The following is a 9,050-nucleotide window of genomic DNA, read 5'->3' as shown; positions in this document are numbered from 1 at the left end:
GGCTGAAGTGCAGTGGTGTGATCTCGGCTCACTGCAACCTCTGCTTCCTGGGTTTAAGTGATTTTCCTGCTTCAGCCTCCTGAGTAGCTGGGATTACAGGCGTGTGCCACCACACCCAGATTTTTTTAAATTTTATTTTATTTTTAGTACATATGGAGTTTTACCATGTTGGCCAGGCTGGTCTTGAACTCCTCATTTCAGATGATCCACCTGCTTCAGCCTCCCAAAGTGCTGGGATTATAGGCATGAGCTACTGCATCCAGCCAGAAAATTTTTTGTGTAGAGACAGTGTTTTGCTATGTTTCCCAGGCTGGTCTAGGACTTCTGGGCTCTAGTAATTTACCCACCTCAGTCTCCCTAAGCGCTGGGATTAAAGGTGTGAGCCACCACACCTGGCCAGGAAACTATTCTCTTCCCCATCCCTGTAGTTTAGTTCCAAAATGCCCTTGGAGAAAGTTATAAGAACTATTACATTTCTGAAGACCTTCACAGTTTGTAAACCACTTTCATGAACGTGATTCTCAAACTGTCCTGTAAGTCAGAACAAATACTTAAGTACTAATTATATGGTTGTTGCTTTAATATTTTGGGTTTTTTAACTCCAAATGTTCATTGAAGAAAAATTAGAAAATACAGATATTTGATATTCTGTTGCTTAGAGATGACACTTGATATTTTAGTCCATGTCATATCAGATTGATTTAAGCATATAAACATAGATCTTTAAAAATAGGTTAACACTGTCACTGTTCTGTAATTGTATGATCCCCATTTTAGTAGGTGTCTGATAGAAGTCCCAAGCCATGCAGCTATAAAGGGGCAGTGCCAGGTCTCAATGCCACTGTCCTGGCTCTTAAGTGTCCACGTCCCCAAGCCAGGCTGCCACTCACACTCCAAGGCTTTGTGGGGGTTGATTGCCTCCATTTCAGGGCTGTGGAAATGGAGCCCCAGCAAAAAAGAAGGGTTTGCTTTGACTGGTCTTAGGGGTAGAGACCCCCAAGCTGTCCTGTTACCCCACAGTTCAGCATGGGCGAGCCTGGGCCAAGCTGGACCTGGCTGCTTGGAAGTCCACACCTCTGCCAAACTGGACTTTGCCTTGCAGTAAACAGTCACAGGGATAACAGGGGTCAGCTGCTGGGCGGGAGGCCCAGAGGCAGCAGGTGCCAGGTGGCAGCCTTGGGCTGTGAAGGACTGACCCCAGAGAGCAACTGGATATCTGTTTGGTGGCCTTGGAGGTCTCTCACTCATTAGTATTTTTAGAAAGTGGGTGAGGTCACAGCAGTGGCCGGACACCTGCCTGGCTGCCCTGAGGCATCACCCTGAGCTGTGGAAAGGGTGCTTCTAGCCTGGATCTGGGCCAGCGCTAAGGGGAGGACTAGCACGCCTGCCTGGCTGCATCCGTTCATTCACTCCTGAGCATATGCCCCCAGCCAAATTCTGCGTTAGGCGCTGGAGGAAAGGTTTCCTCAGGGCTCTGGTCTAAGAGCTGTGGGAAGAGGAACACAGTGCTGAGGAGTTTGAGCTGTGGCCTCACAGACCCGGGTTCAAATCTTGCCTCTGGTCTCCTAGCCACGTGGTCTCGGGTACATTCCTCTCTGGAGCCTGTTTCTCCTCACAGGGCCTCTGCGAGAAGTGAAGGGGGATGCATGGGGAGCCTGGCAGCACGTGGGGTCAGTGCAGGGAGCCAGGGAGAGGCTGTGGACTGGAAGCCCTCCCACTGGGCTGTTTGCATGCTCAGCATCCACGGGGAATCTGGTTCTCAGGACACCTGGGGGCTGAGATAGACGTCACCTGAGACGTACATTGACTTTTGCTGAGGGTTTTGCTGAGTTCAGCAGTGGCTCACCTATTTCACCAGATACCAGCTTCTCACCACAAGAGGGAGGAGAGGGGCATCTCCTCTTTTTACAGACAAGTGAGCTGGGAAGCTCCGAAGCTGCGTGAGCTGGACGGTCAGCAGCACAGTCAGATCCCTGCACCTGCTTGCCGGCCCGCTTACCGCTCACGCCTTCTTTTCCCCAGAACCTGGCCCACTTCACAGAGCGGCTGCTCAGGTGCAGGTGTCAGGGCTGGGAGAATGTGTGACTGGCCACATTCGAATCCTGACGGAGAACAGGAGAGCCCCGGTTGAGAACCCAGGCTGGACCTGCTTTGCTGGCCGGGAAAAGACATGAGTCCTAGGGCCAGGGCAATCCTGGCGGGCTGGTTCCAGGCCCAGGCCTCCTAGGAGTGGCTTAAGCTGGCAGCTGCTGTTGATTCAGACTGGCCCACCAATCAGGAGGGGCTTTGATCCCCGGACTCAGTGTGCAGGGACTTCTCGATCTTGATCTCCTTGGCCCCCGGAGCTCCCTCCAGGTAGTGCATTGGCATCTCTGCCTTGTCTGCACCTGTCTCATCTATGGGTCTGTGGTCAGGACCCAGGATGCTACTGAGCTCAGGGACAACAGACACATGCAGACGCACACACACACACACACACACACGGACACAGAGACACACACGTGCACACAGACGCACACACACATGTACGCACACACACATAGTCACCAACACATACGCACACACACACAGACACATGCACACAGAGACACACACAGACATGCACACACACACGCACACAGACACAGAGACACACACAGACACATGCACACACATTCACACAGACATGCACACACATACACACAAACACATGAATACACAGAGACAGAGACATACACACAGACACATGCACAGATACATGCACACACACACAGAGACATGCGCACACACATGCACACAGACACAGGCACACGCACACACACACAGACATGCACACAGACAGGCACACACATACAAACACACATGAATGCACACATACATACATGCACACACAGACACATAGACACAGAAACATACACACAGACACATGTACATAGACACAGACATGCACACACACATTCACAGAGACACATAGACACACACACATGTACACAGACACGGACACACAGACACACACAGAGGCACACAGACACAGATGCACATACACAGACAGACACACAGACAGACATGCAGACACCACACTGTGGCTGCCCTGGTATATGGAGGCATGTCAGCAGTCGAGGTGTCTGTGTATCACAGCCATTGACGAGTACCCCCAGAAGATGCCATAGAAGAGATTCACGGAGTTCAGCTCACACTGGTTCTGCCTTTCAAGTCTCTTCTGAATGAATACAGTGAGTGACAGATCAAAGGCAACTTTGGTGTTTTTTTGAGACAGGGTCTCGCTCTGTCACTCAGGCATGATCTTGTCTCCCTGCAACCTCTGCCTCCCAAGTTCAAGTGATTCTCCTGCCTCAGCCTCCTGAGTAGCTGAATTACAGGTGTGCACCACCATGCCTGGCTTTTCATATTTTTAGTAGAGATAGAGTTTCACCATTTTGCCCAGGGTTGTCTCAAACTCCTCACGTCAAGTGATCCACCTGCCTCGGCCTCCCAAAGTGCTGGGATTACAGGTGTGAGTCACTGCACCCTGCTGACAAAAGCATCGTTCATTCACTGCTTCATTCACTGGGCATGCAGGCTAGGCGCCCCGTTGTTCCCATGAAGCTTGTCCACTGAGGAGGGATGGAGAAGTTCTCTTTATCTCCTGGCTTCTCCCGTTGATACACTTATTCTCTGCTAAGCTTTGCCATTTTAGCGGATTCGGAGAATAGGATGTAAACTGAAATGTGACTGAGGCAGATCTCCATTGCTTAGAGGTTTGTTCTGCTGAAGTTGAGGGGGAACCCAGAAAACAGAAACATCATAGGATCTGTGACCTATGCTTTTGCCAAAGAGGATTTGGGGAATTTCAATATTTAAAGGGAAAGAGCAAAGCAAGAGGGGGAGATTTTTTAAAATGAGGATGGGTAGGGAGTGAGGCTAGTGGTTACATTCCTGTGAGGCTCTGATCAGTGCAGGTGAATGTAAATTTAAATGTGAAAAGAGGAAGGGGGGTGGGGGCGGGCCAATTACGTTTTTGTCCTGGACGCAGTGAATCCGCATTTTATGTAACATAAAGTAAGCGTGTGAAATGATAGCTGTTTGGGAACACAAGGATGGCAGTTTCTTTTTGTTTTGTGTGACTCCATGTCCAAGCTTAACTTTCTCTTTGACATAGTGAATTTGGGGGTCCCGAGATTCTAGTTTTCTTTCACAGGGGCTGTAGGGAAGCCAGGGATCTCTGTTGCATCCTAGATGCCTAGCTCTTGCTAGGAAGTGGAAACAGGTTTGTTGAACTGAACTCAATAGGAATCTTGGCAGGCTGTCTGCAGGGCTGGGTGGGGTGGGAAATTCACCACCTTCCCTTTTTCCTATCTCACTGTCAGATATGATCTACTTCATGAGGTCTCACCTGGACTATAGCCAGAGACTGTAGGCTCAACTCTCATTTCTTCTTATTTTAATTGCCTTAAATCCCGAGGAAATAACTCTTACCTTTTGGGAATGCACAGTCTAGTGGGAACATACAAAACTCATATACACCCTCATGTGGAATGTTGATATTTTGCTTTGTGATTAATTGTTCTGAAAGTCCTTTCCACTTGCCCCTGTTTAGGCCTCCTTTCTGGATTTAGGCTCCACCACAAAATCTAAGGTTCAGCAAAAACAAGAGAGGTGCTATAAGTACTTCTGAGAGAGGACATGAAAAGAATCTGGGAATAAAAGCACTAGACCGCTGGGCGTGGTGGCTCACACCTGTAATCCCAGCACTTTGGGAGGTGGAGGTGGGTAGATCACAAGGTCAGCAGTTCTAGACCAGCCTGACCAACAGGGTGAAACCCCATCTCTACTAAAAATACAAAAATTAGTTGGGTGTGGTGGTGCATACCTGTAGTTCCAGCTACTCAGGAGGCTGAGGCAGGAGAATCGCTTGAACCCGGGAGGCAGAGGTTGCAGTGAGCCGAGATCATGCCACTGCACTCCAGCCTGGGTGACAGAGCGAGGCTCTGTCTCAAAAGAAAAAACACTAAACCCTTAGAGACCGACGAGGAGCAGCAGCCGGCAGCACCGGGCTGGGCAGACGGGAGCTGCTGTGGCCTCTGCCTGCTGGTTCAAAAGACGGTTTTGACTCATTCACTCCTCTCTGGAATGATCTCGACATGCTACCTATAGCTATTTTAGACTGATCCCCATTGTTGAGGGACTTACACAGCCTATGCTTCCAGGGCTGTAGCAGTTAAGGACACAGGATCCAGAGCCTGCCTGGGTTCAAAGCCCAGCTCTAATACTGAAAAAGTGGGTCATCTTGGCCAGGTGCAGTGGTTCATGCCTGTAATCTCAGCACTTTGAGAGTCCAAGGTGAGAGGATCCCTTGAGGCCAGGAGTTCAAAACCAGCCTGGGCAACATAGTGAGACCACATCCCTACAAAAAAATGTTTTAAAAATTAATTGGGGCCGGGCGCGGTGGCTCACGCCTGTAATCCCAGCACTTTGGGAGGCCGAGGCGGGTGGATCACGAGGTCAAGAGATCGAGACCATCCTGGTCAACATGGTGAAACCCCGTCTCTACTAAAAATACAAAAAATGAGCTGGGCATGGTGGCGCATGCCTGTAATCCCAGCTACTCAGGAGGCTGAGGCAGGAGAATTGCCTGAACCCAGGAGGCGGAGGTTGCGGTGAGCCGAGATCGCGCCATTGCACTCCAGCCTGGGTAACAAGAGCGAAACTCCGTCCCAAAAAAAAAAAAAAAAAAAAGAGGGTGATCCAGGGGCCTGGTGCAGTGGCGCATGCCTGTAATCCCAACACTTTAGGAGGCTGAGGTGGAGTCGCTTGAACTCAGGAGTTCGAGACTAGCCTGGCCAATATGGTGAGACCTCATCTCTACAAAAATTAAAAAATTTTCATTTCTAGTAAGTTTTCAGGTGATGTTGCTGCTGTTACTTACAGGACCACACATTGAGAACCATTGCAATATAGGATAAAAAATGCAAGCATAGGATTCAGACAATGGGGCCATCCCTTAGTATCTGGTGACTTCGGGCATTTGATCTCTTTGAGCCTCAGTTTCTTCACTTGTAAAATGGGACTACATCCCAGCTACCTGGGAGGCTGAGGCAGGAGTCTCCCTTGAATGCAGGAGGCGGAGGTTACAGTGAGCCAAGATTGCACCACTGCACTCCAGCTTGGGTGACACAGCAAGACTCTTTTTTTTTAAATAAAAAAAAAAAATTTTTATTTTTTAATTTTTTTTTTTAGTGGAGACAGGGTTTCACCATGTTGGCCAGTCTTGTCTTGAACTCCTGACCTTGTGATCCACCCGCCTCGGCCTCCCAAAGTGCTTGGATTACAGGCGTGAGCCACCAACAGCAAGACTCTTAAAAAAAATGGGGGGGCAGGGGGGACTGCAGATGCTTCTCAACTTATGGTAGAGCCACATTCTGATAAACCCATAGTAAGTTGAAAATATCATGTCAAAATGCATTTAATACGCTTAGCCCACTAAGCTTCACAGTTTAGCCTAGCTTAACTTCAGTGTGCTCAGCCCACTTACACCAGCCTGCTGCTGGGCAAAATCATCTAACACAAACCCTACTTTATAATAAAGTGTGGAATATCTTACGTAATTTATTGAATATTGTACTGAAAGTGAAAAAGAGAGTGGTCGTATGGCTATTCAAAGTACAGTTTCTTTTTTTTTTGAGACAGAGTTTCACTCTTGTTACCCAGGCTGGAGTGCAATGGCGCGATCTCGGCTCACCGCAACCTCCGCCTCCTGGGCTCAGGCAATTCTCCTGCCTCAGCCTCCTGAGTAGCTGGGATTACAGGCACGCGCCACCATGCCCAGCTAATGTTTTGTATTTTTAGTAGAGACGGTGTTTCACCGTGTTGACCAGGATGGTCTCGATCTCTTGACCTCGTGATCCACCCCCCTCGGCCTCCCAAAGTGCTGGGATTACAGGCGTGAGCCACCGCGCCCGGCTCGAAGTACAGTTTCTAAAGTGCGTCACTCACAGTGGTGTGAAAGCCGGGGACCATCTCTGTTAATACCTGCCTTGTGGAGTCCAGCCTGGCATACAGCATTATCATTCTTTATTACTGTTTAAATTTTAGCACATTTTGTTAGCCCTTGAGGGATGAGTAGGATTGTAGTCGGCAGAGATTGGCTGGGAGGGCTTGGGGAATGCGTCTGAGAACCTCAAGGGCAAGGTGAGCATAGAACAAAGAGCCGGCCAGATGGGTCTGGAAGCCCCAGGACAAGCCGCTGATTGGGAGAGTGATCTTGTTTAGGGTGGATATTGAGAGGGAGCAGATCGATTCTTTGGATGTTTCGGTGTGTAGGTAAATCCACGATTAACTTTGAACCCCGAGATAACAATCTTTTCTGAAAGCCCTGACAAAGTGACCTCTTGCAGGGGAGGTGGAAAATGCTCCCTAAGAAAGAGCAAGAAAGGCTGGGTGGTGGCTCACGCCTGTAGTCCCAGCCCTTTGGGAGGCTGAGGAGGCAGGATCGCTTGGGCCCAGGAGGTCGAGGCTGCAGTAAGCTATGACTGAGCCACCACACTCCAGCCTGGGCGACAGAGCAAGACCCTGTCTCAAAAAAACAGTAATAACTAAAATAAATAAAAAAGCAAGCAGGACCCTCTGGGTTCCCGTTTCAACACTCGTGCTTTCCCGTCCCTCCTTACACACAGCTTGTTTGTAATCTATGGCACCTTTTCGTTAGCGAGAAACCCGTCCGTCTCCTCTGTCACAAAGGGGTCAAAGCCCCGGGTGTGCCCGCGCGGGCCGGTAGAGGTGGCCTGGGGCCTTGCCACGCTGTTTTCTGGCGCCCCCTGGTGGACAACAGCGGCGCCACAGGCCTTCCCGGGAGGCCTCTCCCCACGTGGCCTCTGGATGCTGCCGCTTTAGGTCTCAGTTTGCAGCTTCGGGCAAGGGCTGGAACTCGCAGTGAGACTGCGCCCAGGGCTCAGAGGAGATTTCTGGACCAGTTACATATTATTGCTGGAATAACACGCAAAAGACACCCCACCCTGACGTGGATTAGAGACTGTTGATTTAAGGGCGAGATCACTGCTCTTGGCAGGGGAAGGCCGCAGGCAGGGAGCCTGCATGTGGCCTTCCCCAGATAGAAGGCTTCAGGGGTTTGGGCTTTTACAGCTTTTGACCTGAAGACCCGCTGCAGCTTCCAGGCCCAGTCATTGATTCCCTGAGGCTCCCTCAGGACTGCCGAGCAAAGGCAGGATCCAGGGAAGAAAGGGCTCTCCCTGCAGTGGAGGCAGTATTAGAAGAGCAAAGTTTCACTATCCAAACTCCACTCCCCACCCAGATGCCACTGTGCCTGAAGCCCTACCCTTAAGGACCCTTATTTTTGCCTTTTTTGAAAAAACTCTCTCATAAAAAATGCAGTGTGATCATCATTCATTGTGCACGTAATGTGGGCAAGGTGCTGAGCTAGGCTCCATGGGGACCCAGGCCTGTGGAATATGGGGGCCATGTGCTAAAGTGAGCAGCCCAAGGAGCCATCTCTCTTTCTTTTTTTTTTTTTTGAGACGGAGTTTCACTCATGTTACCCAGGCTGGAGTGCAATGGCGCGATCTCGGCTCACCGCAACCTCCGCCTCCTGGGTTCAGGCAATTCTCCTGTCTCAGCCTCCTGAGTAGTTGGGATTACAGGCACGCACCACCATGCCCAGCTAATTTTTTGTATTTTTAGTAGAGACGGGGTTTCACCATGTTGACCAGGATGGTCTCGATCTTTTGACCTCGTGATCCACCCGCCTCTGCCTCCCAAAGTGCTGGGATTACAGGCTTGAGCCACCGCGCCCGGCCCAAGGAGCCATCTCAAGAGGTCTCAACAATGCCCAAGGCCAGCACAGGCCAGGGAGCAGGCGATCTTCTTTCTGGGTGGAGTGCACTTGGGGACAGGGTCTAGAAAGGAGGGGAGGCTTTTCCTGGGGGAGTCATGGCAAAGAATGAAAGGCTGTAGTCCTGGAGCAGAGCAGGAGCTGCTGGGAAGGGTGGGGTGCATTAGGGAACAGTGAGTAATTTGGTGTGGCCCTGTGCGTCTCAGCATCACAGAGCCTGGCACGG

The 9,050-nt window shown here is 50.4% G+C and overlaps 1 protein-coding gene across 3 annotated transcripts in view; it reads left to right on the top strand.

Moving 5' to 3' along the window:
- NINJ2 (ninjurin 2) overlaps nucleotides 1–9,050 on the top strand; it is a 104,856-nt gene that overhangs the window by 86,706 nt on the left and 9,100 nt on the right. Inside the window, exon 1 of one of the 3 annotated variants that reach the window (XM_032254416.1) lies at nucleotides 1,466–1,583. The exons of the other annotated variants lie outside the window; for them this stretch is intronic. The gene's annotated coding sequence lies outside the window, so the exon portion shown is untranslated. Of the gene's footprint in view, nucleotides 1–1,465; nucleotides 1,584–9,050 lie in introns of those variants that run through there. 3 annotated transcript variants of the gene reach the window in all.

The sequence above is a fragment of the Sapajus apella genome, unplaced genomic scaffold, assembly GCF_009761245.1.
Source record: "Sapajus apella isolate SASKATOON/1434 unplaced genomic scaffold, GSC_monkey_1.0 scaffold86, whole genome shotgun sequence".
Classification (NCBI taxonomy): domain Eukaryota; kingdom Metazoa; phylum Chordata; class Mammalia; order Primates; family Cebidae; genus Sapajus; species Sapajus apella.
This window is presented reverse-complemented; position numbering and strand designations above follow the sequence as displayed.